Genomic DNA, 27530 nt, shown 5'->3' with positions numbered 1-27530 from the left:
ACAAAGCCTGCAAGTGTGCCAAGCTTGGTAGCATTGCACCCTCCAGTGACCAAACCATGCCAAAACCCTGGGTATTTCTCAGCCAACTTTGGATATCCAGAAAAATAGCCTCTCTGGGGCTCCAAAAGGACCAGGAGGAAGCCCCAGTCAAGGGACTTCAGGAATAACCTTTAACTCCCACCAGAGTGTCCCCGTTGTCCTGCAAACGACCCTTGAACCAACTTACCTCCTGCTCCTGAGGGCATCCTTGCACACAGCTTCTGGTTCACTGATTCGTTGTGCACCCGGCCGCCCTGTACCTTGCACCGAAGAGCCTGCTGTGCCCTAAGGGTCCCCCACCCCGTGCAACCCAGACACTCCAAGGGGACTCCAAGGATCCATCTTTAAACTTACCTGTGCAATGCTTTTCCAAGTGGTCCCCCGCAGTGGCTCAGCATCAGCTCCAGAAACCTCCTCCCACAGCCCCCCCCAGAACCAGAAGACGCCCAAACTTCTCCAGCTGGGACAGTGTGCCCACCAATGACCTCAATCAACCTGAAAAAGAAGAACTTGGTAAACTAACTGTGCGATTTCATATGTATTTTTAAAGTCGATCCTCTATTGAATCCTATGATGCGTAATTAGCATTAAAAAGACAATTTTTGTATTATACCTCAAGAAATCATATCTTGAAAAGTACTTACACAATTCCGATGATCTTCATCTCAAAATGTATATAAAAGCTTGAAGAAGTTTTTTTATAAATTGGTCTTGAGTTATTCCTTTGAGGGTGTGAGTGCAAGATTGATGATGTGAGTACAACAAACGCTTTGCACTTCTCTAAGACTGGTTTAACTGCTCGACCAAGCTACCACAGAAATTAGAGCATAGTGGTCTAATTTTTACCCCTGTAAACCAATGTGTGGTTGCCTTTGTCTCCCTGCACAGTGTGCCTAGCTCTGCATACTACATAGAGAGCCAGCCTCCTGCAGTGCACACCACCAGTAGGCTGACCAGACCTCTAGAATGAGCCGCCTGGTCTGTGCACTAAAGTCTGACTTCTGCCATCTTAGGAATGCCAGAATAGAGGGTTCTGGGTAGGTAAAAGGGATCTGTTCCACCAGATGTGGTCACCTTAGGGGCAGATTAGTTACAGGAGCTAGTTGCCCATTGGCCACTAGCCTCCACACACCTATAAATCCAGGATTTAAGGGCAACCCCTGACACCAGAACCTCAGATCTGCCAGCTGACATAAAAGAAAGACCACTAGGATCTGTGTGTCACTGGCAACCAGACTTTGGGGGTCATTCTGACCCTGGCGGTCATTGACCGCCAGGGTCAACGACCACGAGAGCACCTCCAACAGGCTGGCGGTGCTCTCAAGGGCATTCTGTCTGCGGCGTTTTGGCCGCGGTCAGAAAGGGAAAACCGGCGGTCTCCCGCCGGTTTTCCGCTGCCCTCAGGAATCCTCCATGGCGGCGCAGCTTGCTGCCATGGGGATTCCGACACCCCATACCGCCATCCTGTTCCTGGCGGTTCGCCCGCCAGGAACAGGATGGCGGTATGGGGTGTCATGGGGCCCCCGTAAGAGGGCCCCACAAAGAATTTCAGTGTCTGCTTAGCAGACACTGAAATTCGCGACGGGTGCAACTGCACCCGTCGCACCTTCCCACTCCGCCGGCTCCATTCGGAGCTGGCTTCCTCGTGGGAAGGGGTTTCCCGCTGGGCTGGCGGGCGGCCTTCTGGCGGTCGCCCGCCAGCCCAGCGTGAAACACAGAATCACCTCGGCGGTATTCGGACCGCGGAGCGGTGTTCTGGAGGGGGAACTCTGGCGGGCGGCCTCCGCCGCCCGCCAGAGTTAGAATGACCCCCTTTGATCTCTGCAACAAAGCAAAACAGGTATACTCTGTCCCTGAGGCAACAGACTGGTAACTGCATGAATGACCCTTGCACTTGGCTCAAGCTCAGCAATCTCAACCAGAGGGACCCCGTGGATGTCAATAGCACCCTCAGTTTCCCCTAGACTAGTGGCACTAGTCCCCTGCAAATTGCAACTAAAAATGTTTGCAGGATCTGACGATTCAGGCCTTCCGTGGGATCACCAAAATCCAGGTAGTCCTGGATCTTCTGGGAGTTGTAGTCTCACCTGCCCCTACGTTTTAGGCTGCTACATCACTTTTCCAGACCTCTTGAAGTTCCCAAAGCTTTTCTTCGACCTTATTGCTGCCAAGGCTTATAGGGTGCCAGTCTGATAACTGACCCCCGCCCTCTACGCTGTAACTGCAGGGCACACTTTGCAGTCTGCAACTGACATTGGCAACCCAGCCCTGCTGAGTTATTGCATCTTTTTCTCGGCAACGTTGTATAAGCGGTAAAAAGCAGCACCAGCATGAGTCCCCCTCACTAACACAGACAGCCAGGACAACTCTATACCCAGATGCCATGCGACAGGTGAAACTGAACTGATTGTAGTGGTCTGGTCCTAGGACCTGCACCACCTGAACCATCCAAGGGTTCCACGTAACGTGACCCCAAAGTGGCCATTTGTCACTAGTGGTTTTTCTCCATTGACTGCAACATTAAGTTTAAGTACCATTTTTGTAGTGATTTAATTTTGCTTCTGAAATCTGTAACTCATGGTGTACTTGTGTTTTAGTGTTGAAATTAAGATAGAAAGAAGCTTTATTTTTATGAATTCGTGTCTGATTTCTTTAGAGTCATGTCAATTACTTATCATCCTTGTTGGTGTTCTGAAACGCTTAACACATGTTCCTCTAGTAAAGCCTGACTGCTCTTCGCATACTACTGGGACTATGCTAAATATTTATTAGTGTGAATCCAAGGACCATCTTTGGGAGAGTATTTCATAGTGAGGATTAACCCCCACACCACATAATACTCCACTTTCCTACACTAACCCTACCAAATCAGTATACGTCTGGACCTGAGGACATTCTGCCAGGAAGAGAGACTGCTGTGCTGCTGAAGGGATGGTCATTCTGCTAGAACTCTGCTGGAATTTGCTGGATTCCTGATTTGCTGTGTCTGCTCTGTTGCATGCTGCCCTCTTTGCCTGGGAGTGAGAAGGACTGGACTTGTATCTCTACATCCCTAGAATAAAAGTAACCACAAGAGCTTTCTGGCTTGCCTCCTGCTCTGAAGTCTCAGGGACATCAGACTTCACGTACCCGTGCTACAGCCTATGGACTATGCCAACTGTGAGCCCTGTCCTGCCAAGTGGTGCCAATCCAGTCCTGGCTCCTTGGAAATTGGTTCTGCAGCTGGTCCAGCAAAACTCATGCATAACCATCACTGCGCCGATGGGAACCATTGCATCTCTCTTCAACGCCAACACATCACCGCTACAGCTGAGGACGAGGACTTACCAGTGATGACTGCGCAGCCCAGAATAGACGCACTCCCCTCAGCACCGACTCATCGCCGGCTGGGAAGCTTGACAATACGCTTTACCTTCATCACCTTGGTTTCTCTGACGATGCATCCCCGACTGCATAAATTGCAACAGAAACATCGCCTGCGCATTGCCTTCTTTGCCTCTCACACCAGAATTCTGCCATTGACGCATCCTGCACCCAAAAGCTACTTTTTCAGTGGGACAAGATTGGTCCCTGTATCTGACCCGTGCTCCATCGCTGTCGGCTTAACTTTTCATATTTCACCATGTTTAGGGCCACCAGATAGCCAGGGTTGCCACTTTATGCTTCTATTCACTATATTTGCAGATATTCTTTAACCCCTTCGTTGCCAGGCCTTTTCCCCCTCGGGTACCAGGCCTCTTTTGGCTATTTGAGGCAGTTTGCGCTTAGGCCCTCATAACTTTTTGTCCACATAAGATACCCATGCCAAATCTGCATCTTTCTTTTCCAACATCCTAAGGATTCTAGAGGTACCAAGAGTTTGTGGGTTTCTCTGGAGAAGATGAAGAAATTAGCCAAAATACAGCAAAAATTTTGTTTTATTGAGAAAAATGGGAAAAAGGGTTGAAGAAGAAGGCTTGTGTTTTTTTCCCTGAAAATGGCATCAACAAAGGGTGTTTGCTGCTAGAATCACCATAATCTCAGCTTTCAGGAACAAGAAGACTTAAATCAGAAAACCAAATTTTTTAACACAGTTTTGGCATTTTACTGGGACATAACCCATTTTTTCTATTGTTGGTGTTTTTAGCCTTCTTCCAGCTAGTGACAGAAATGGGTGTAAAACCAGTGCTGGATCCCGGACAGCTAAACCTTTCTAAAAAGTAGATGAAATTCTGAATTCAGAAATGGGTCATTTGTGTAGATCCTTCAAGGTTTTCCTACAGAAATTAATAGGTGAAAATAAAAAAAATAGTAATTGAGCTTTAAAAAACTGCTGTTTTTCTCTATATCTTTTTTCTGCGATGTCAGATTTTCAAACTCAATATACCGTTATGTCTGCTGGCTGTGGGAATGTATAGAGCTTGCAGGTTCATCAAGAACCCTAGGTACCCAGAGCCAATAAAGGAGCTGCACCTTGCAATGGGTTTTCATTGTATAGCAGGTATACAGCAATTCACTTTGTGAAATATAAAGAGTGAAAACTAGGTATCAAGAAAACTTTTGTATTTCCAAAATGGGCACAAGATGAGGTGTTGAGAAGCAGTGTTTATTTGCACATCTCTGAATTCCGGGGTCCCCATACTAGCATGGGAATTACAGGGCATTTCTCAAATCGACGTCTTTTTTACACACTGTTTTACATTTGGAGGGAAAAAATGTAGAGAACGACAAGGGGCAATAACACTTGTTCTGCTATTCTGTGTTCCCCCACGTTTCCCGATAGAAATAGTACATCACTTGTGTGAGTAGGCCTAATGCCCGCGACAGGAAACGCAACATGGACACATCATATTTTTACATTGAAATCTGACGTGTTTTTTGGAAAGTGACTAGCTGTGGATTTTGATCTCTAGCTGAGCCGGCACCTAGGAAAACCTACCAAAACTGTGCATTTTTCAAAACTAGACACCTAGGGGAATCCAGGATGGGATGACTTGTGGGGCTCTCACAAGGTACTTTTACACAGAATCCTTTGCAAACCTCAAAATGTGGCAAAAAAAACCCTTTTTCCTCAAATTTCGATGACAGAAAGTTCTGGAATCTGAGAGGAGCCACAAATTTCCTTCCACCTAGCATTCCCCCAAGTCTCCTGATAAAAATGGTACCTCACTAGTGTGGGTAGGCCTAGTGCCCGCAACAGGGAATGCCCCAAAACGCAACATAGGGCACATCACATTTTCCCAAAGAACCTGTCCTGTTCTTTGCAAAGTGCCTAGCTGTGGATTTTGGCCTCTAGCTCATCCGGCACCTAGAAAAACCTAAGAGGTCGCTCCTCATCTGTAAAACATTTTAAAAAGTAAAAACCCCTGGTGCCTAGTGGTTTCTGCCCCTCGTGGGGGCTGGTCTGCAATATTAAAAATAGGTTGATCTTCCCCCAAGGAAGGCAGAAATGGCATAAAATAAATTCCCCCCCCCTGGGGAGCGACCCTTGCCAAAGGGGTCACTCCCCTTGCATGAAATTGTCGCAAAAAACAAAATCCCTGGTGTCTAGTGCTTTCTGCCCCCTTGGGGGCAGATTGGCCTATGAAAAAGAGGCCTATCTTCCCCCAAGGGGGGCAGAAATGGCCTTAAATAAAATGTCCCCCCAGGTGAGTGTCCCTTGCCTAAGGGGTCGCTCCACATCTGAAAAAAAAATGTAAAAAAAAAGCCCTGGTGCCTAGTGGTTTCTGCCCCCCTTGAGGGCAGATCGGTCGAAATAAAATAGACCGATATACCCCAAAGGCAGCAGAAATGATCTAAAATAAACGCATCCTCCCCAGGGGGGTGACCCTTGCCTAAGGGGTCGCTCCCCTTGCGTGAATTTGACTTTAAAAATAAAATCCCTGGTGTCTATTGGTTTCTTCCCCCCTTGGGGGCAGATTGGCCTAATGAATATAGGCTGATCTGCCCCCGAGTTGGTAGAAATGGCCTAAAGACAATTAGCACCCCCCCCCAGGGAGCAGCCCTTGCCTAAGGGGTTGCTCCCCTCCTGTAAAACAAAGTAAACAAACAACAAAAATAATAATCCCTGGTGTCTAGAGCTTTCTGTCCCCTCGGGGCAGCTCAGCCTAATAACAATAGGCCGATCTGCCCCCAGGGGGGCAGAAATGGCCTAATAAACAATTGCCCCCCAAGGGAGCAACCCTGGCTCGAGTGGTCGCTCCCCTTCTTCATTTTTGTATTTAAAAAAAAACCTCCATGGTGTCTGCCCCCCCCAGGGGCCTTTTGTCCTAATTAAAATAGGCCAATCTGTCCCCAGGGAGGCACAAAAGGCCTAGTAATATATTCCCCCCCTGGGGAGCAGCTCTCACCAAAGGGGCCACTCCCCTCATACATAAATAGTGCTAAAAAATATCCCTGGCGTCTAGTGGACGTTTCTGCAGCCCGATCGCTTCAGGATCAGGCTACAGAAATGCTCATGTCTCTGTGCTGCCCCCAGCCCAAGGAACGGAAGAGAAAAGCAAAGCAATTGTCTCCGATCACGCTGGAAGCTGAGCTTCCATCGCGGTGGGGCGGCCTCTGATGAGGTTATTGCACGATTGCGCACTGATGTCATCAGACATCACAGGGGGTTGGGGGGTGGAAGGGGAAGCAATTCCCCTTCCATCGCTGCCCATGGGAGGGGGGTGCCAGGCCATCACGGGGAGCACTAGCACTAGCACTTCCCCCAAGTGCCAATAGCGGGACATAACCGTTATGTCCTGGGCACCCAAGGGTTAAAAATTCACATCACAACTTCTACCTCATGGATTTTTATTGTTGTGGTCTTTTGTTCAATAAATTAAGCTCTTTTTTTCTAATCTGACATGGATTCTTTTTGTGTGGTGTTTCACTGCTTTTCTGTTTTAAGTGTTGCAGAAATACCTTAAGCATTGCCTTCTAAGTTAAACCTGCCTGCTCTGTGCCAAACTACCAGAGGGTGAGCACAGGTACATTGATGGTGTGCTACTGACTTATCCTGACTAGGATTGTAGTTCCTGCTTGGAAAAGGGTGCAAACCTCTGTCAAACAGAAATCCAATTTCTAACGCAACCCAAAACTTGATTTGAGTGTCCTCTGGAAGGAATAACTCTCCCGTACAACAAAATACTCCTGACCATTTCCTACATTGGATGGTCATTTCTCTGCAGTTGGTGCTGTTGGCAGTAATGTAATTACTACTTATAGTAATGGATTTACTGCTGTAAGTAGAGTGGCAGTCCAGAATTTTTTTGGCTCATGATATTTCTTCCTTCTTTAGTGTCAGCATTATACACCAAGTACCACTAGTGTTGTGCCTACCACCCTTTCCGTCTTGATATCATAGTGCGATGCTTTGCTGAGCTATAATTGTACTACCTAGACATCAATTGACCTCAATATAGGTATACTGAAACCTTATAAGTTATGTGCCCTATATTTAAGATAAAAGGGATGGTTTAGAATTTGGTGGATCACGCAAACTGTCATAAACTAGTAAATATCTACTCCACCAAAGTGGCAGTTCACCAGTTTCATTTAGAGGTGGACAAGCTAGATGGTTTCCAGTAACTGAGCTTCTGCTGTTTCTGTCACTACAAACCATGGCAATCACAGGCAGGGAAATAAAACAATCACCCTGATACAGGCAGAAAACCCTCTGAGTGTTACCGGATATTGTGTTTTCTGCTTAAGTTGATTTTTTTAAATTGAATATTTATTATAATCACTAAGATAGACAAGAAGAATAGAAGGCAAGTCCTTTTAGTCCAGCACCCTAAGGTCTACTTAAGACATAAGAATAAAGTTCGGAAAGAAACACCTTGTGACCCCAAGTAATAAAAAATCTGTTATTAAAAGACAGAAGTGAAAAGTTAATTTTGATAAAGCAAAATATCCCATAAAAGAAAAATGTTATCACTATTTTACCTTGCTCCTGATATTAAGTACATCTTAGTCAAAGACTAAGAGGAGAAAGGGACTAAATCAAAACTCCACATTCTAAACTATATATACCACTAATAGTACATAAAGTGCCAAATATAAAACAACCTCATATTTTGTCTAGAGTAATTCTGCACGACTCCAACTGTGCACAATGAGTATTGTTCAAATTCCCATAATAAAAAGGTTCACTTTTTTCAATAACAATCTACACTTTGGATGCTGCAACATATGTATCTAAAAGGGCAAACAAAAATAAATATGAGTCCAAGTCAACATTGCAATAGGTATTGAAGGTCACAGCATATCCAACTTCAGCAAATGTTTAATAGCATATATCAAGACAATATCCGACCTATCAGTACCATAAAACATTATTTAATCCAGGACATCTCATTAGCCCAAATCACAATATGTCCCTTATAAATCCATACTATCCTCTACAACAGAGATGAAAGGAAAACTTTATATCCTCCATATTACAATTATCATCTATCCACCTCATTTCAGTAATTTAACAGGCCTCAGATATCCTCTACAAATACAATATACATCCCTTGTATGTCAGAAATACAAAACCCCTATATTGTCACAAGACATGAGCTACAGCTCTGTATGGGGTTATCATATCTCTGTTATCTATGCCATATGCAAAGACCAACTTAGCTTCCACATCGTATAGTTTGACATATTAGAAAAGTGAGTTTTGTACCGTATATAGTCGCACATATCATATAAAGATACCTATTACTAAAGAAAATACAATAACAACCTTTACAGAGGTTATCTTACCTGTATCCCCGACAATATGAGAAAGACCCAAAGCAACATCCACAGCACATGCCAACAAACCTGAAACACCTGCAGCAGCCCCAATTTGAAGGACGAGATACCCAATTAGAACAAGGCTTTCTAAACAGTGGAGCAGAAAAAAACATAGGCGGTCTAACAATGAATCGGTCTCCATGTTGGGAAAACTATGTACATGAAGTCTTATAAGCACCAACTATACATTATCCTCTTGCAGGCATATGCCAAAGATACCTATATATTATAAAAGATAAGCTGTGATCCATTGTCAAAATTATCTTACCCATGATTTCACAGCAATATGAAAATTACCCAACGACGTCTAAAGCCAATTTAAACCAGGCTCCCGGCATAAACAGCATATTTTAACAAGCTAAGCACACACCGCATCAACCCCTTATTTAGTAGAAGGGATGCCCACATTACAACAAAGTTTTCTAGAAGGTAGACCTAGAAGAAAGGCGAAAAATTGCCCGACATTAAATCAGTCACCATATTGAAATGAAAGCATATGTATATGAGACCTTATACATATTCATTATATATAGTCCTCCTGCATGTATTCACTGCAAGACGAGTCCTATATATGGAAAAGGCATAGAATGTGAACCATTTAAGAGATTCTCAGCATCCACAACGTGTGTTAACAAATTTAGCACACATCGCGTCAACCCCTTGTTTGGTAAACAAAATGCCCAGAATTAAACACAACTTGCTAGAAAGTATACCAGGAAGTAAAACAAAGATGGCTCGGCATTCAATGGGTCACCATATTGGAGTAGAAGAAAAAGTATATGAGTCTTTAAAATATTACTTAAATATTATCCTCATGGTCAAATAGCATCGCTGCGAAATGACTGTGGCCCTCATTATGACGCTGGTGGTAAATCCCGCTTACCGCTGAGCTGACGGCCGCCAACTTACCACTGTGCTGGCGAATATCCGTTCACCATATTATGACACACACACACACCAATCAGACAGAATACAGCCTCATACACAAATCTGCCACACCAAGGGTCAGTGATAAACTGGCAGCCCTAAAACCCCCACCGTTACGCCAACAAAACAATGGCCAACACATTATGACCCACAAATCACCATGGCGGACATTAAACGGTGGTAAACCATTGGCGGTAAATACTGCCGCACTCAGAATGGACACCCACAAACAAAACAACACCACATTGGACAACACTAAAGACACACACCTGACACTCATGCACACACCACACCCACCCACACCACTATAAAATACACACCCATCTTACCCACAACCCCTTACTTCCAACAATTGGCACCAGTACACTGAGAATGAGAGCACAGAGACAACTAGACGCACAAACCACATACACCCATTCACTCCTCATGCACTCCACATCACACACACCACCACATTACCCAACACACCCTCACCAACATACATCACACAACACCCATGGTACCACAAAGGCACCCCTGTTTAACTGAGGAGGAGTTAAGGGTCATAGTGGAGGAAATCGTCAGGGTAGACCCACAGCTGTTTGGAGCACAGGTGCAGTAAATATCTTTAGCAAGAAGATGGAGCTATGGCGGAGAATCGTGGACAGGGTCAACGCCGTGGGACAGCATTCAAGAACAAGGGACGGCATCAAGAACAGCTGGAATGACCTACGGGGAAGGCATGTTCCATAGCAGCAAGACACCAGCTCGCCATACAGAGGACTTGGGGTGGACCCCACCTCCTCCCCCACAACTCACAGCATGGGAGGATCTCTTACTGGCAATACTGCATCCTGAGGGACTCGCCGGATTTGGCGGAGGACTGGACACTGGTAAGTCAACGTTCAACAGTTATCACTCCCCATACCTGCATGCCATCCCACACCCTCGTCCTCACTCCCATCACTCCACCACATCCCACACATTCCACCAACACATCTCACGAATCCCAATGCCAGGCACTGCATGCTGTACCAATGCATGAACACCCCTCCCAGCCCTGGGTGGACAGTCATCACTAAAGCAAGTACAGGATAGGGAAACTAATATAATCACAATACACCAACATACACAAGCAAAAGCTGGCAGGGCAACACCAACCATAGAGGGGAAGCTACAGAAGTACAAATGTCATGCACTTGAAGCATAATACAACATTACATCCCCACAGGTACCCCAGCCAATGCCACTGGAGAGGAGGTGCCACCACTATCCAGTCCCACAACAGAAGAGGCCCACAGTGATGACGGCAACTCTGGACTTCATTGCCAAAATGTAAATAAAATGTGCCAGATATTTGCCTCCAGTAACTGGTTCATTGGCTTCAAGTGGCTCAGAGAAATCGAGAAGGGAAGACGACTTAATCAGCTACAGCAAACACAAACCCACAAAGTAAAACTGCAAAAGTGGTACTGTGAAGGGTAATAACTGTAGTGAAGTAAATCTGGGGAATATGGCAATCAGGAACCAGACAAATGGAGGCTGGGTGGTTCAGTAATCATGCAGAGTGGACCTGCTGGAGTTTGAAGTTAAGAGTTCAGAGATAGTTCAGTGTTGAAAGTACTGGCCTATTCAATAATAGGAAAGTATTGGCAGAGCAGCACTCTAGTGGTGATTGGCACCGGAACACTCACTCAGCTCTTGCTTTCTTTTGGTGTCTTTTAGATGGTTTGCGCGTTTGACTCAGGCTCCATTCTCTATTTTGCTCTATGGCTCCCTTGATATGGGAATATCTTGGTACGTGGTCTGCTGCTTTGCTTGAAGGCCCACTACAGGACCATTATGATTATGCTACTAAGGGCCCCATTTAGAGTTTGGCACATGGGTTACTCCATCACAAATGTGACAGATATCCCATTCACCATATTACAAATACATTATATTCAATGGCACTTGTAATGCAGCAGTAGGGATATCTGTCATGTTTGTGACGAAGTACCCCAACTGCTGAACTTTAAATCAGGAGCTAAGTTCCTTCAATAGATGACCCCCCTCCCACTTCAGACTCCACAAGAGACTCTTTACCCAAGGCTATTTCTGGGCTCTCCATCTTCTCTTACTCACTCTGGTCTGGGCATGAGTCTGTTAGATGACTGCAAACCACAGCTGCGTTCTCACCTGAGCTGTCCACTAACTACTCTCTACCAACTCTGCTGCAAGCTCACCATCCCTCTCAGCTTCCCAACAGGTGGTTGAACAAAGTTAACTAGAGCAGCAAAAAAGGCATGCCAGTGAAATAATTGGCACTGCAGAAACGGAGTGGGGGTGTCACGAGGAGACTGGCATTGTCCTATTCCACATAGCACCGTTTGATCACTGAACAAGCAGTGATAATTCCTTTATCCGTGACATGATCCACATGAAGGTGCAAGGACAAAACAGCCTTGCTGGATGTGCTGTATAGTGGTGTGCAAACCTTTACTATACAAGTGACTACTGGCCTTCACATAGATTGTAGAATTTCCCGATTTCACTTGATCTTCACCGGGTTTAGATTTTCTCTACTAAGTGTTAGTTAGGATCTGAACCCGAAACGTCTTACATCTCACAACTACAATGAAACTGTGTGATGTCGGTGAGTTGTGATCATTTTGTACACAACTTCAAATCTTGTTTAACCTTTGCTCGTTGGTCACTCAAAAAACACAAAGAAAACGAAATTTCATATTACACTCGGGTATAGAATAATTACAACAGGGATTATGCTATACTAAAACCCTACAGAAATAATCCCAATTGTCACGAACAAGCCTATAGGAATAGAACGTTGTGACCTCTTATCTGTTTGTTGTTTTTTAATGCACTACTTGAAGGTCATAAGAAAAAAGCGTGCGTTTTCAGACGCTCAGGTGCTATCACACTGAACAACATTGTGACAACATTGAGCCATGCTGATACCATGGACGTCATTTTGGGGTCACCAGGGGTCGCTGCAACCCCCTGCCTTGCCCTTTGCGACACTTGGCACTGCCTTTGCGACCCCTGGCATCAGAGATGGCAAATTCAGTGCCAGGAACACAGTGACAGCTCGTCCTTATGGACTTCAGTTGGGGTCCACTCTGTTTGTTTTCTGTTAATTTGTATTGCCATAACAGTAAGTAATAGTATATAAATTATAATTAGGGTACTAAAAATGGGGTACAATTAGCTGGAAGTAATCGCTTTCCTGGCAGCTAAGGTAAGTAAAAATGCTGTTACATATATGCTGTGTGCGTGTTTGCTGGTGACTGTGTTTATGGGAGAGAGTGTGTGTAAATGTGAATGTGTGTGTATGTCACTTCCGCTACCCCTGGTATTTTGGTGAATTGATGTCCATGGCTGATACTTTTGTTAAGTAGTACTGTACAAGTAATGCTCACTTCAACAAACTAGTCACCACATTATAAATGGATAGTCTGCCTCTCACTGGAACCAAAGCAACAATGATAACCTACATTATTGTTTTGCTTTCTGTTTGAGTTTCTTTACCTATTTACTTCAAGTAAGGCCATTGAAAATCAAACTAAAGTGCTCATTTGTTAACTCATATGATTGTATGAAATGGCCCTTTTGAGGCTCAGAGGTGTTTCTTGAACATTTGCACTATATAGGACAATTTCAAGGTTAGGGAATGCATTGTAAAAATGTCCCAGTGGATAACTATTCAAACGTACCTCTGAGATTATGACATCAAATATGAGAATTTAGTACACAGGGGTGTATGTCAAATGTATAAACCACCGTAGACAGTTATTGCACTTCATGCCTGAAGTGAACTGCATTGTGGCAATGCAAGTTTTGTAATTGGCAACTTTGAACCACGCACTCATTTTCTTAGGATATAAAATTGACCTTTTAGATGCTTGCATATTTCCTTTAGTCATTCCGTATCTGTAGGTTTCTTGTTTACCTCTGCAGAACTGTAGTTTAAATACTTTGAAGAAATGTTATTCTCTATCAAAAAAGGCGATGAGTTTGTTGACTTTTAAATTATTTAAAAATTAAATAACTTAAGTGCTTAAAGTTGTTGAGCATCTTCCAGCAAATCATTTGTGAAAACGTTTTCTACTTGTAATATTCATTTCATTTCTCTGTCACGTTATATCTGGGGACAGAGAGTGTTTTGCTCGTTATGACAGGTGGCTAGCCTTGCCTCAGGGATCTCTTCAGTGCTAGATTGCATGATGTGAATTTCGTTCGTTGTCCTTGACTGTGCTGCTGTGCCCTTGTTTCTGCTTTACTTTCCATCTCATGAACATTGCAGCTTCTTCCTAATACCAACAGTCTGATCGGATATGCTGAAAACCACAGATGCGCCCAACAGTGTGAGGGAACTAATGAACACCTATTTTGTAATTATCAGAAAACTACAAATTAGTGGTTTGTAGGCTCTTGAAATTAGACATTAGACATCGGACTTTCCAGGCCCAGGAAGACCTAATTCTGACAAGAGATCAGCTCATCCCCTAAGAACGATGATTGAGGACAGGACACCAAAGATGGGCCAAGTTGTCATCTGTAGGTTGAAAATTACTTGTATTACATAAAATATGCTTAAGTAGTTGCCTGCATAACAACTGTGTGCAAAGTATAACCCCATGTACAAAAGTAATTTTCAAAATCAAAATAAGCTTTATTTCGGCAACTAGTACCATAAAAGTACAGAACATTGAAATAAAAAATACCACATTTCATCTGCATAAAAGACTCTAGCACCATACGCATAGAACTAAAATAAAAGTTATAGATCAGTTTAAAGCGTAATAGTTTTTTCAAAGGTCAACGCCAAATACAGTACTAGAGAAATAGCAGCGAAGACTTTCCCAAATAATTTACATAATCAATTACAAAATCTCACAGTTCAGGCCACAGATTCAACATAATCAGTGCACAGCTTCTCTTTCCCAAGTGCAATAAAAGCAGTGATTTCTTTCCACAAGGGATATGGTTATCATATAACCACAAGCTGCATCGTCACCCTTTTTAAAATTTAACAGAAGGTCGTGATTTCATGAAAAAAAGTCACAGGAACTCAAACAATACCCCACTCCTAGACCCCTCTGTATAAAAACACATAAAAACACAATGGTATTATGAATACACGCACCAATTAACAATTCATGTCACGGGCATGGGCTAAACCACGTTCATCATGGTAAGAGCAGCCTACAATTAAATGAAGTTATACATACATGGCAGTTATAAGATAAAAGTTTTACTCTGTTGTTCCACATGGCTCCAAGAAATTTAGCTACAGCAGTAACCAAGACATGGTGGGTGTCTGATCTAAGAATTCGAAGAGCTATAACATTCTTGCAGATGCCCAGCAGTCTACAGGCAGGAGCAAGTCACTTCCTGTGAGGAATTGCATAAGCAGGACAGACAAATAATATGTGGGGCAGGTTTTCAATGGGGGCATTACAAGCAGGGCAAACAGTATTCTCATCGGATGACCAACTGCTAGTGAATGATATTAATAGTGGGGTTTCTACACTAAACTGAAAGTACAGCTTCCTGTCCTTAGGGGTCCAAATTATATCCCAAAATGCATATCTGTGTGCATCTTTCAAATCAACAAAAGCATCAGACAGCTGGGAATGAATTGCTGCACCCAACTCCTCAGAATCAATCATCCTCCATTACTTATTTGTAAAGTCAAACTTTGAAGGAAAGGCAGCAGCATCTGGGCAATCCCAAAGCTCGCTCCATAAAATATGCTTAGGTAGTTGTCTGCATGACAAGTGTGTGCAAACTATATCCCTGTGTACAAAATATATTTGATATAGCTTCTTAATGTGTTTTCCACGCAATTCCTTAAGGCCATTGATGAACATTGCTAGTGCAGCACATATGGTTGCAGCAGGCATCCACTGTTCCTGCACAATATGTTCTGCCTAAACCAGTCTGTCATGGATGAAAACTCTACAAATATTTATGAGAAGGAAAACAAAAATTATGGAAAGCACAAAATCTTAATTCATGCAAGATGATGCCTGCATAAAACAAGTAGTAAGTTTAAGAGCAACTTATAACTATTCACTACACATGTGCAGTCACAAGGTTCACATGCCTGACCTGGCTTTTCCACTCTCATCTATGTATATTTGCTGTTCAAAGACGAGTACTACGGAACATGGAGATGAGACTACCACAAGCCTCAAAAGTAAGTATTGATGCTGGAAAATGGGCCATTTGAGAAAATGGACAACATTTTCTTCAGGTCTAAAATGCAGTTTAAATGTACATGGATCTTTGCCTATATCCATTGGCTAGCAGGAATACAACACAAGAAAACCCCTTACCCAACTTCAGTTTCGAGCGTACCTAACTCTCTTTGTTGGCACTGCAAATCTCTGCTCTGCCAATGTTCAGGTGATTCATGACTGGTGAGGTGGTACAAATTTCAGGACCTTAAGATGTTTTGGGCAGATTAAAGGGGTCATTACAACCCTGGCGGATGGTGTTAAAGCGGTGGTAAGACCGCCAACAGGCTGGCGGTCTTTTTTTGAGTATTATGACCATGGCGGTTACCGCCATGGTCATCCGCTGCTTCTCCGTTCCGCCCGCCAGGGCCGAAACGACCGCTGGGCTGGAGACCTGGGTCTCCAGCCCGGCAGCCGTCACAATACCGGCGCCGGTATTTTGACCCGGCTTACCGCCGCGGATTTCCAACGGTAGGAACCACCATGAAATCCATGGCGCTAAGCACGATCAGTGCCAGGGAATTCCTTCCCTGGCACTGATAGGGGTCTCCCCAGCCCCCCACCCTGACTCCCTCCCCTACACCCTCACCACCCCTGCCACAGCCCAAAGGTGGCAGGGCCCCCCTCCCCACCCCGACCACCAACATCACATCACCCATACCCACACGACACTCACGCAGGCACCACCAACACACATACACGCACACACACCGACATACATGCCAACATCCACACACACAGTCAGACACGCACACCCACATTCAAACATACACGCACACATCCATACAGACATACCTACAGACATACACGCACTCATTCCCAAAACACGCAACACCCCCACAAGCATACACGCACTCACAACCCCCCTCTACATACACACACGCACACCCCCATGCACCCACACAACACCCAACACCCCCCCACCCCCGTCCCCTCACGGATGATCGACTTACATGGTCCGACAATCCTCCGGGAGGGGGCGGGAGCCATGGGGGCTGCTCCGCAGACACCAAACCGCCAACAGAACACCGCTGCGCCGAATCACAGGACGTGATTCGATGGGCGGTGTTCTGTTGGCGTGGCGATGGAGGTGGAGCAACCTCAACTTCCCCGCCGCCTGCCAGTATGCTGTTGGCAGCTCTCCGTCAGAAAAATGACGGAGAGCAGCCAACAGTCATAATATGCCGAGCGGCAAACCGCCACTACTGGCGGTCTTCCGCACGGCGGTCCCTCGGCGGTCTTGTTAAAAGAACGCCGAGGTTGTAATGACCCTCTAAATGCCTAAATTAGACTGACAGGTACTTCAGGAATGGTGGCTAATCATCCTTGCATAAGTCTACCTTTCTTTCCATAGACTCTGTTATTTTATCCAGATACAGGATTTTCCATGTGCAATGCCTCCAGTCATCAATCTCTTGCAGTCATGATGGTCTGTCTCACCACACGAAATACAAATGCAGTGTGTGTTCCTCTTGTAGGTTGTAATGGGCAAGATTGCACATTCGAAAGCCTTAGTAGTATGTGCATGTAGTCTGTGGATTGTGATATGGAGTCTCACATTGAGCGCATCTTTCACTTCAATCCAGAATCACTATAGTTTAGGACAATATTAAGGTAGTACTGCCAGTGTACCATTGCCCCTACTACCTTGCAGGAAAAATTGTGATTGCATGTTGCCATTTTCCCCTATTTTGACTGTGGTTTCATACCAGGATTGAGTTATGTTGGTCATGATCATTTTCCATGTTAGACTTCTTGCTGGGACATAGGCTTAAGTATAAACAACTTCCAATTATTTCTTCATAAATGCATGTCTTAGTTTAGTTCCCCATTTTTTATGTCTGTGTTTGTAGGGATTTGTAGATTTCAAACACTACTTTTCAATTGACCTCTTTGTAACTAAGCCACCTCTTGATCTGAAATGTGCAAGTGCAACAACCTGACTTTGGTGTAACAAAAAGACACCAAAGAATAAAAAACACTACCCGCAGTACCTATGTCAGTCAGCCGTGCAGCCAAGATGTTATTACTGATGGTGTCAAAGGCTACAAAGAGGCCAAGTAACACTAAAGCACTCTGTTAGAAATGGGGTCTTTGGTTGACAGTCAGGTTACCCCCTGTTCAAGCAAGGACCCTCACTCTAGTTAGGATAAAAGAGAATCACCCTCAGCTAACCCCTGCTTACCCCCTTGGTAGCTTGGCAGAGCAGTAGGCTTAACCTCAGAGTGCTGGGCGTAAAGTATTTGTACCAACACACACAGTAACTTAATGAAAACACTACAAAATGACACAACACCAGTTTAGAAAAATAGGAAATATTTATCTAGACAAAACAAGACCAAAACGACAAAAATCCAACATACACAAGTCAAGTTATGATTTTTTAAAGATTTAAAATAAAAAGAGTCTTTAGGTAGTTGTAACAACACACTAGCGCTGCTAGCGTGTAAATGTACCTGGTTTGCGTCAAAAATAACCCCGCACGGGCGGTGTGCGTCGAAAATAACCCTGCACGGTTATATGCGTCGAAAACAGCTCGGCACGGCGAGGCGCGTCGAAAAAGCCAGCCACGCGACGGTCCGAAAGTCCCGCGGCGCTGGTTGCGATCTCTCAGCCTTCGCCAGCGATGCTGCGCGTCGTTTCTCCTGCTCCGGGCGTCGATTCTCCGGTCGCGTTTCCTGCGGCGTCGTTTCTCAGCTGCGGAGCCGGCGTCGCGTCGTTTTCTCAGCCGCGATCGGATTCGCGTCGATCTTTTCTCCGCACGGCACTCGGTGCGTGTATTTTTGTCCTTAGGCTGCCAGCCTCTCCTTTCAGGGTCCCAGGAACTGGAAGGGCACCACAGAGCAGAGTAGGGGTCTCTCCAGAGACTCCAGGTGCTGGCAGGAAGAAGTCTTTGCTATCCCTGAGACTTCAACAACAGGAGGCAAGCTCTACATCAAGCCCTTGGAGATTTCTTCTTCAAGATGGAAGGCACACAAAGTCCAGTCTTTGCCCTCTTACTCTGGCAGAAGCAGCACTGCAGGAAAGCTCCACAAAGCACAGTCACAGGCAGGGCAGCACGTTTTCCTCAGCTATCAGCTCTTCTCCAGGCAGAGGTTCCTCTTGGTTCCAGAAGTGTTTCTGAAGTTTGTAAGTTTGGGTGCCCTTCTTATACCCATTTTAGTCTTTGAAGTCACCTTTCTTCAAAGGGGACTCACACCTTCTTGTGAAATCCTGCCTTGCCCAGGCAAGGCCTCAGACACACACCAGGGGGCTGGAGACAGCATTGTCAGAGGCAGGCACAGTCCTTTCAGATGAGAGTGACCACTCCACCCCTCCCTCCTAGCAGAGATGGCTAATCAGGAAATGCAGATCACACCCCAGCTCCCTTTGTGTCACTGTCTGGTGTGAGGTGAAAAACAACCCAACTGTCAAACTGACCCAGACAGGGAATCCACAAACCAGGCAGAGTCACAGAATGGTTTAAGCAAGAAAATGCTCACTTTCTAAAAGTGGCATTTCCAAACGCACAATCTTAAAATCAACTTTACTAAAAGATGTATTTTTAAATTGTGAGTTCAGGGATCCCAAACTCCACATGTCCATCTACTCTCTAGGGGAATCTACACTTTAATCATATTTAAAGGTAGCCCCCATATTATCCTATGAGAGAGAGACAGACCTTGCAACAGTGAAAACGAAATTGGCAGTATTTCACTGTCAGGACATATAAACCACATTACTATATGTCCTACCTTACCCATACACTGCACCCTGCCCTTGGGGCTACCTAGGGCCTACCTTAGGGGTGCCTTACATGTAAGGAAAGGGAAGGTTTAGGCCTGGCAAGTGGGTACACTTGCCAAGTCGAATTTACAGTGTAAAAATACACATACAGACACTGCAGGGGCAGGTCTGAGACATGATTACAGAGCTACTTATGTGGGTGGCACAACCAGTGCTGCAGGCCCACTAGTAGCATTTGATTTACAGGCCCTGGCACCTCTAGTGCACATTACTAGGGACTTACTAGTAATTCAAATATGCCAATCATGGATGAACCACTTACATACAATTTAAACAGGAGCACTTGCACTTTAGCACTGGCTAGCAGTGGTAAAGTGCCCAGAGTAACAAAAACAGCAAAATCAGAGTCCAGCACACATCAACAACCCGGGGAACAGAGGCAAAAAGTTAAGGGAGACCACGCCAAGGATGAAAAGTCTAACACGTGTCCCCCCCAGCTAAAAGTGGGGAGCAACTACCCAACCTCATGGGAGTTCTCATCACTAAGGCGGAAGAACCTGGACAGACCATCAGCATTGGCGTGCTCTGTACCGGGTCGATGTTCCACCGTAAAGTCCATCCCCTGTAGGGAAATGGACCACCTCAACAGTTTTGGGTTCTCACCCCTCATCTGCATTAACCATCTGAGGGGTCTGTGGTCGGTCTGAACTCGGAAGTGAGTCCCAAACAAGTAGGGTCTTAGCTTCTTCAGTGCCCAGACCACAGCAAACGCTTCACGTTCTATGGCACTCCACCTGCGTTCCCTGGGTAGTAACCTCCTGCTAATGAAGGCTACGGGTTGATCTAGGCCCTCTTCATTCAGCTGTGAGAGTACTGCTCCAATACCATGCTCTGAGGCGTCTGTCTGTACAACAAACTCCGTGGAGTAGTCAGGTGCCTTCAGCACAGGTGCTGTGCACATGGCAGCCTTCAGGGCATCAAAAGCGTTCTGGCAAGCCTCTGTCCAGATCACTTTCTTGGGTTGCTTCTTAGAAGTCAACTCAGTTAAGGGGGTAACAATGGTACCATATCCCTTAACGAACCTCCGATAGTATCCTGTGAGACCTAAAAAGGCTCTCACTTCAGTCTGGGTCTTGGGAGGCTCCCAAGCCAGAATCGTGTCAATCTTAGGCTGTAGGGGTGCCACCTGGCCACTCCCCACCTGGTGTCCTAAGTACACAACAGAACCCTGCCCTATTTGGCACTTGCTCGCCTTAATAGTGAGGCCTGCCTTCTGCAGGGCCTCTAACACTCTCCAGAGGTGTTGCAGGTGTTCCTCCCATGTGGAACTAAACACAGCAATGTCATCCAGGTAGGCGGCACTGAACTCATCCAGTCCTGCCAACACCTGGTTGACCAACCTCTGAAAGGTGGCAGGGGCATTCTTCATCCCAAAGGGCATCACATTGAAGTGGAAGTGCCCATCGGGGGTAGAGAATGCTGACCTCTCCTTTGCCCCTTCAGTTAAGGCAATCTGCCAGTACCCAGATGTTAAATCGAACGTACTGAGGTACTTGGCAGCTCCTAACCGATCAATGAGCTCATCAGCTCGGGGGATGGGGTGTGCGTCAGTCTTGCTGACCGCATTGAGACCCCGGTAGTCCACACAGAACCTAAGTTCTGGAGTGGCACCAGGAGCAGCAGCCTTTGGGACCAAGACCACTGGGCTGGCCCAAGGACTGCTGGAGTGCTCAATAACCCTGAGGGCTAACATTTTGGAGACTTCCTCCTTAATGCAAGCCCTCACCCTGTCAGTCACCCTGTAAACCTTATGTTTAACAGGTGTACTGTCCCCAGTGTCCACATCATGTGTGCACAGGTGTGTGACTCCTGGGATCAGGGAAAACAGCGAGGCGAACTGTCCCAGCACGTGGCGACAGTCCCTCTGCTGTTCCTCAGTCAGGGAGGGGGAGAGGATCACTCCCTCCACAGACCCATCTTTCTCTCCTGCAGACAGGAGGTCAGGAAGAGGCTCACTCTCTTCCTCCACCCCGTCATCTGTCGCTAGGAGCATGGATAGCTCAGTTCGCTCAAAGTGTGGTTTGAGGCGGTTGACATGTAGGACCCTCAAGGGGTTCCTGGGGGATTGCAAGTCTACCAGATAGGTGACCTCGCTCTTTCTTTCCACCACCTCAAAAGGCCCAGTCCACTTATCTTGGAGAGCCCTAGGCTCCACTGGTGCCATGACCCACACTTTTTGTCCAGGCTGAAACTCAACCAGAGTGGCATTCTGGTCGTACCACCGTTTCACATCCTCCTGGCTTGCTTCCAGGTTCTCCTGAGCGAGACTCCTGAAGCGGGCAGTCTGGTTTCTTAGCGCCAGCATGTAGCTAAATACATCCTGGGGTGGTTTACTAGGAGCTTTCTCCAAAGCCTCCTTCACCAGACTGAGCGGTCCCCTCACAGGGTGGCCATAGATGAGCTCAAAGGGGCTAAAGCCAAGTCCCTTTTGAGGCACCTCCGTGTAAGCGAACAGAAGGCATGGCAAGAGGACGTCCCACTTACGCCTCAAGGGCTCTGACAGGCCCTGAATCATGCCTTTCAAGGTGCGGTTGAATCTCTCAACCAGACCATTACTTTGGGGGTGGTAAGGGGTGGTGAACTTGTAGGTTACCCCACACACCTTCCACAGAGACTTCATATAAGTGGATATGAAGTTTGTACCCCTATCAGATACTACCTCCTTGGGGAACCCCATGCGGGTAAAAACCCCCATCAAGGCACGTCCCACCACGGGGGCGGTGACCGTCCTTAGAGGAATAGCTTCTGGGTACCGTGTGGCATGGTCCACCAAGACCAGGATGAACCTGTTGCCCATGGCTGTCTTGGGATCCAGAGGCCCCACAATGTCAATTCCTACCCTTTCAAAGGGAGTACTGACTACCGGTAAAGGTTGGAGGGGAGCTTTGCATTTCCCCCCACTCTTGCCACTTGCCTGACAAGTCTGACAAGATCTACAATAAGCAGCTGACTGCTTGTTCATCAAGGGCCAGTAAAAGTGGGAGACAAGCCTCTTATAGGTCTTGTCCTGCCCTAGATGTCCTGCCAAAGGCACATCATGAGCCAAACCCAGTAGGAAGGTCCTGAAGCCCTGGGGTACCACCAGCATACGAGCTGACCCCGGCTCAGGAACCTTAGGCTCACTATACAGGAGGCCATCCTCCCAATAAATCAGGTGAGTACCTGGCGCCCCGCCAGCCGCCTGGGCTGCAGCCTGCTGCCGCAGTCCCTCAAGAGTAGGGCACTCCTTCTGCGCTGTGCAGAATACTTCCCTGGTGGGTCCCCCTTCCTGCTGCCACTGCGACAGCTCAGGGACCTCCCCCAGTTCAGCCACCTGTTCCCCTGTAGGCTCCGGTGCATCACCCTCAGGCTCTGCCTCCTCCCGGACCGTGGGAACTTTTGGGGCGGGTCTCCCGCGCCCCCTGCCTTTCCTCTTCTTGGCGGTCCCCTGGGCCACTGTTTCAGGCTCCAGGGGCTCTTGACTACCCTGATTGGCTGCCATAGACCGGGTGGATACGCATACCCACCCAGGCAGACCCAACATCTCCAAGTGAGACCTGTGTTCCACCTCCTTCCAAGGGGAATCTTCCAGGTCGTTGCCTAGCAAACAATCAACAGGCATGGTTGGACTCACAGCTACTTTCCAGGAACCTGAGACCCCCCCCATTCAAAGGGAACCTGCGCCACTCTGCAGAGGCGCTCAGAGTTGTCTACTGCAACTACTTGGTGAAGTACCCGGGGATCAATCTGCTCTTCAGACACCAGGTGACTCCTCACTGTAGTCACACTGGCTCCTGTGTCTCTCAGAGCCTCCACCCTCTGTCCATTGATGGTCACCCATTGCCTGTACTTTTTAGTGTTATCAGGCACTAGGTTTCTCTGGACCATCTCACTGTCCCCTAGTGAGACAAGGGTCATTTCTGCTGGTTCCCACCCACCTGAAACCAACTCCTCCCCAAGCGCTACACTGGCCAAACCCTGGGACGGTGCACCAGTGGGTGCCGGTGTACTTTTGGGGCATTTGGGGTCCCCCCTCACATGACCCACCTGGTCACATGAATAGCACTTACGTAGGGGACCACCTGCCATTGGCTTCCCTTTGGAGAACCATGGCTTCTTTTCACTGGGGGGTTGGGAATCCTTACCCTGGGAATCAGTTTGGGGCCCTTTAGAGAACTCATCCTGTTTGCCCTTACCCCCCCCTTTCTTCTGAGAGGGACCCTGCCCACCCTTGGCGTGGTCTCCCCCATACCTCTTTTGGACCCTGGTGCTCTCCCAGCGGTCCGCTTCCTGTGCAAGCTTCCTGGGGTCAGTCAGCTTGCTGTCAATGAGGTGCTGGCGCAGCTCTGGAAAACATAAACTGTACAAGTGCTCCCAAGCAATTAAATTGTAAAGCCCCTCATACGTGTTTACCTTACTGCCCTTCACCCAACCATCCAGTGACCTGCAACAAGAATCAACACATTCCAACCATGTTTGGGATTCCTTTCTCTTGTAGGATCTAAACTTCTCCTTGTACTGCTCAGGGGTGAGACCATACCTGGTAAGTAAGGCCTCCTTCATGGCAGGGTAGGTGAGACTCTGAGCATCCCCTAAGGCCGTCAGTGTGTCCCTCCCCTCTGCCTCAAAATGCTTCCACAGGGCTGCCCCCCAATGAGCTTCAGGGACCAGGTTCATGTGGAGAGCTGACTCATAACCCTTGAACCACAAGTAGATATCATCCTCCCTCTTATAATCCCTCACAAGGTCTTTTGGGATGTGTACCCTTCTCTCAGGCTGCACTGTAGAATTGCTGCCACCATCCCTACTGGACTGACTCCTCTGATCAATCTCTTTTAAACTGAGCTCATGAGCCATGTTTATCTTCCTTTCCTCAAGGGCCAGCTTTCTCTGTTCTACCTCTAGACTGAGCTTTTTCAGCTCCAACTGGTACTCCCTCTCTGCCTGTCTGTCCTGTAACTCTCCAGGTGTCAGACTCTTGGAGGACACACTGCTACCTGCCCTGGAGATTCTCCCCTGAGACATAGCAGGCCCACCCACTACATCAGTGTGAGTGACTTGCAACTCCTCTTCCCCCTCTGGCTCCTCATCTGTGTGCCCCTCAGCTGCTTTGGCTGTCACCCAGGCCCTCAGCGCCTTTTGCAGCTCATCCTTCTTGGATGAGCTCTTAATGGGACAGCCAACATTACTACAAAACTGCTTCAACTGAGCCACTTTGTAGCTCTCCAATTTCTCCAAGTCAAAAGCAGCTTCAGCTAGGGCATCTCCAGACTGAGACATGATGAGAGGTTAAAAAAATATGCACAGTTCCAAAAACAGAAAAGCAAGTTCTCAAATGAAGTTCCAGAAAAGTCAATCACGGGATCAGGGAAAAAAAGAAACTGAATGCAGAGAAAAACAGTCCAAGTAGAAAAAAACAAAAATCACAAGACTAGTAGTATGTGGTCACGTAGTGGTCTGAGATCAAAACAGTAGTGTACACTTAATTACTGTATGTCAAGTACAAATACAAGTCCAAATCCCGACCGCTGGTCACCAATGTTAGAAATGGGGTCTTTGGTTGACAGTCAGGTTACCCCCTGTTCAAGCAAGGACCCTCACTCTAGTTAGGATAAAAGAGAATCACCCTCAGCTAACCCCTGCTTACCCCCTTGGTAGCTTGGCAGAGCAGTAGGCTTAACCTCAGAGTGCTGGGCGTAAAGTATTTGTACCAACACACACAGTAACTTAATGAAAACACTACAAAATGACACAACACCAGTTTAGAAAAATAGGAAATATTTATCTAGACAAAACAAGACCAAAACGACAAAAATCCAACATACACAAGTCAAGTTATGATTTTTTAAAGGTTTAAAATAAAAAGAGTCTTTAGGTAGTTGTAACAACACACTAGCGCTGCTAGCGTGTAAATGTACCTGGTTTGCGTAAAAAATAACCCCGCACGGGCGGTGTGCGTCGAAAATAACCCTGCACGGTTATATGCGTCGAAAACAGCTCGGCACGGCGAGGCGCGTCGAAAAAGCCAGCCACGCGACGGTCCGAAAGTCCCGCGGCGCTGGTTGCGATCTCTCAGCCTTCGTCAGCGATGCTGCGCGTCGTTTCTCCTGCTCCGGGCGTCGATTCTCCGGTCGCGTTTCCTGCGGCGTCGTTTCTCAGCTGCGGAGCCGGCGTCGCGTCGTTTTCTCAGCCGCGATCGGATTCGCGTCGATCTTTTCTCCGCACGGCACTCGGTGCGTGTATTTTTGTCCTTAGGCTGCCAGCCTCTCCTTTCAGGGTCCCAGGAACTGGAAGGGCACCACAGAGCAGAGTAGGGGTCTCTCCAGAGACTCCAGGTGCTGGCAGGAAGAAGTCTTTGCTATCCCTGAGACTTCAACAACAGGAGGCAAGCTCTACATCAAGCCCTTGGAGATTTCTTCTTCAAGATGGAAGGCACACAAAGTCCAGTCTTTGCCCTCTTACTCTGGCAGAAGCAGCACTGCAGGAAAGCTCCACAAAGCACAGTCACAGGCAGGGCAGCACGTTTTCCTCAGCTAGCAGCTCTTCTCCAGGCAGAGGTTCCTCTTGGTTCCAGAAGTGTTTCTGAAGTTTGTAAGTTTGGGTGCCCTTCTTATACCCATTTTAGTCTTTGAAGTCACCTTTCTTCAAAGGGGACTCACACCTTCTTGTGAAATCCTGCCTTGCCCAGGCAAGCCCTCAGACACACACCAGGGGGCTGGAGACAGCATTGTCAGAGGCAGGCACAGTCCTTTCAGATGAGAGTGACCACTCCACCCCTCCCTCCTAGCAGAGATGGCTAATCAGGAAATGCAGATCACACCCCAGCTCCCTTTGTGTCACTGTCTGGTGTGAGGTGAAAAACAACCCAACTGTCAAACTAACCCAGACAGGGAATCCACAAACCAGGCAGAGTCACAGAATGGTTTAAGCAAGAAAATGCTCACTTTCTAAAAGTGGCATTTCCAAACGCACAATCTTAAAATCAACTTTACTAAAAGATGTATTTTTAAATTGTGAGTTCAGGGATCCCAAACTCCACATGTCCATCTACTCTCTAGGGGAATCTACACTTTAATCATATTTAAAGGTAGCCCCCATATTATCCTATGAGAGAGAGACAGACCTTGCAACAGTGAAAACGAAATTGGCAGTATTTCACTGTCAGGACATATAAACCACATTACTATATGTCCTACCTTACCCATACACTGCACCCTGCCCTTGGGGCTACCTAGGGCCTACCTTAGGGGTGCCTTACATGTAAGGAAAGGGAAGGTTTAGGCCTGGCAAGTGGGTACACTTGCCAAGTCGAATTTACAGTGTAAAAATACACATACAGACACTGCAGGGGCAGGTCTGAGACATGATTACAGAGCTACTTATGTGGGTGGCACAACCAGTGCTGCAGGCCCACTAGTAGCATTTGATTTACAGGCCCTGGCACCTCTAGTGCACATTACTAGGGACTTACTAGTAATTCAAATATGCCAATCATGGATGAACCACTTACATACAATTTAAACAGGAGCACTTGCACTTTAGCACTGGCTAGCAGTGGTAAAGTGCCCAGAGTAACAAAAACAGCAAAATCAGAGTCCAGCACACATCAACAACCCGGGGAACAGAGGCAAAAAGTTAAGGGAGACCACGCCAAGGATGAAAAGTCTAACACACTCATTCTATCTTTACCTGAAATTAAATGGAGATCATCTATAGCAGAACTTACCACAGTTCAGTGCACCTACTTTACAAAAAAATGGCTTGAGAAGAATAAAGGCTGCCAATAATTTCTACAAATTCTGGTAAAGGTGTAAAACAATTTAGTCAAGGATT

This window comes from Pleurodeles waltl, chromosome 5 (assembly GCF_031143425.1).
Source record: "Pleurodeles waltl isolate 20211129_DDA chromosome 5, aPleWal1.hap1.20221129, whole genome shotgun sequence".
NCBI classification, from domain to species: domain Eukaryota; kingdom Metazoa; phylum Chordata; class Amphibia; order Caudata; family Salamandridae; genus Pleurodeles; species Pleurodeles waltl.
This window is presented reverse-complemented; position numbering follows the sequence as displayed.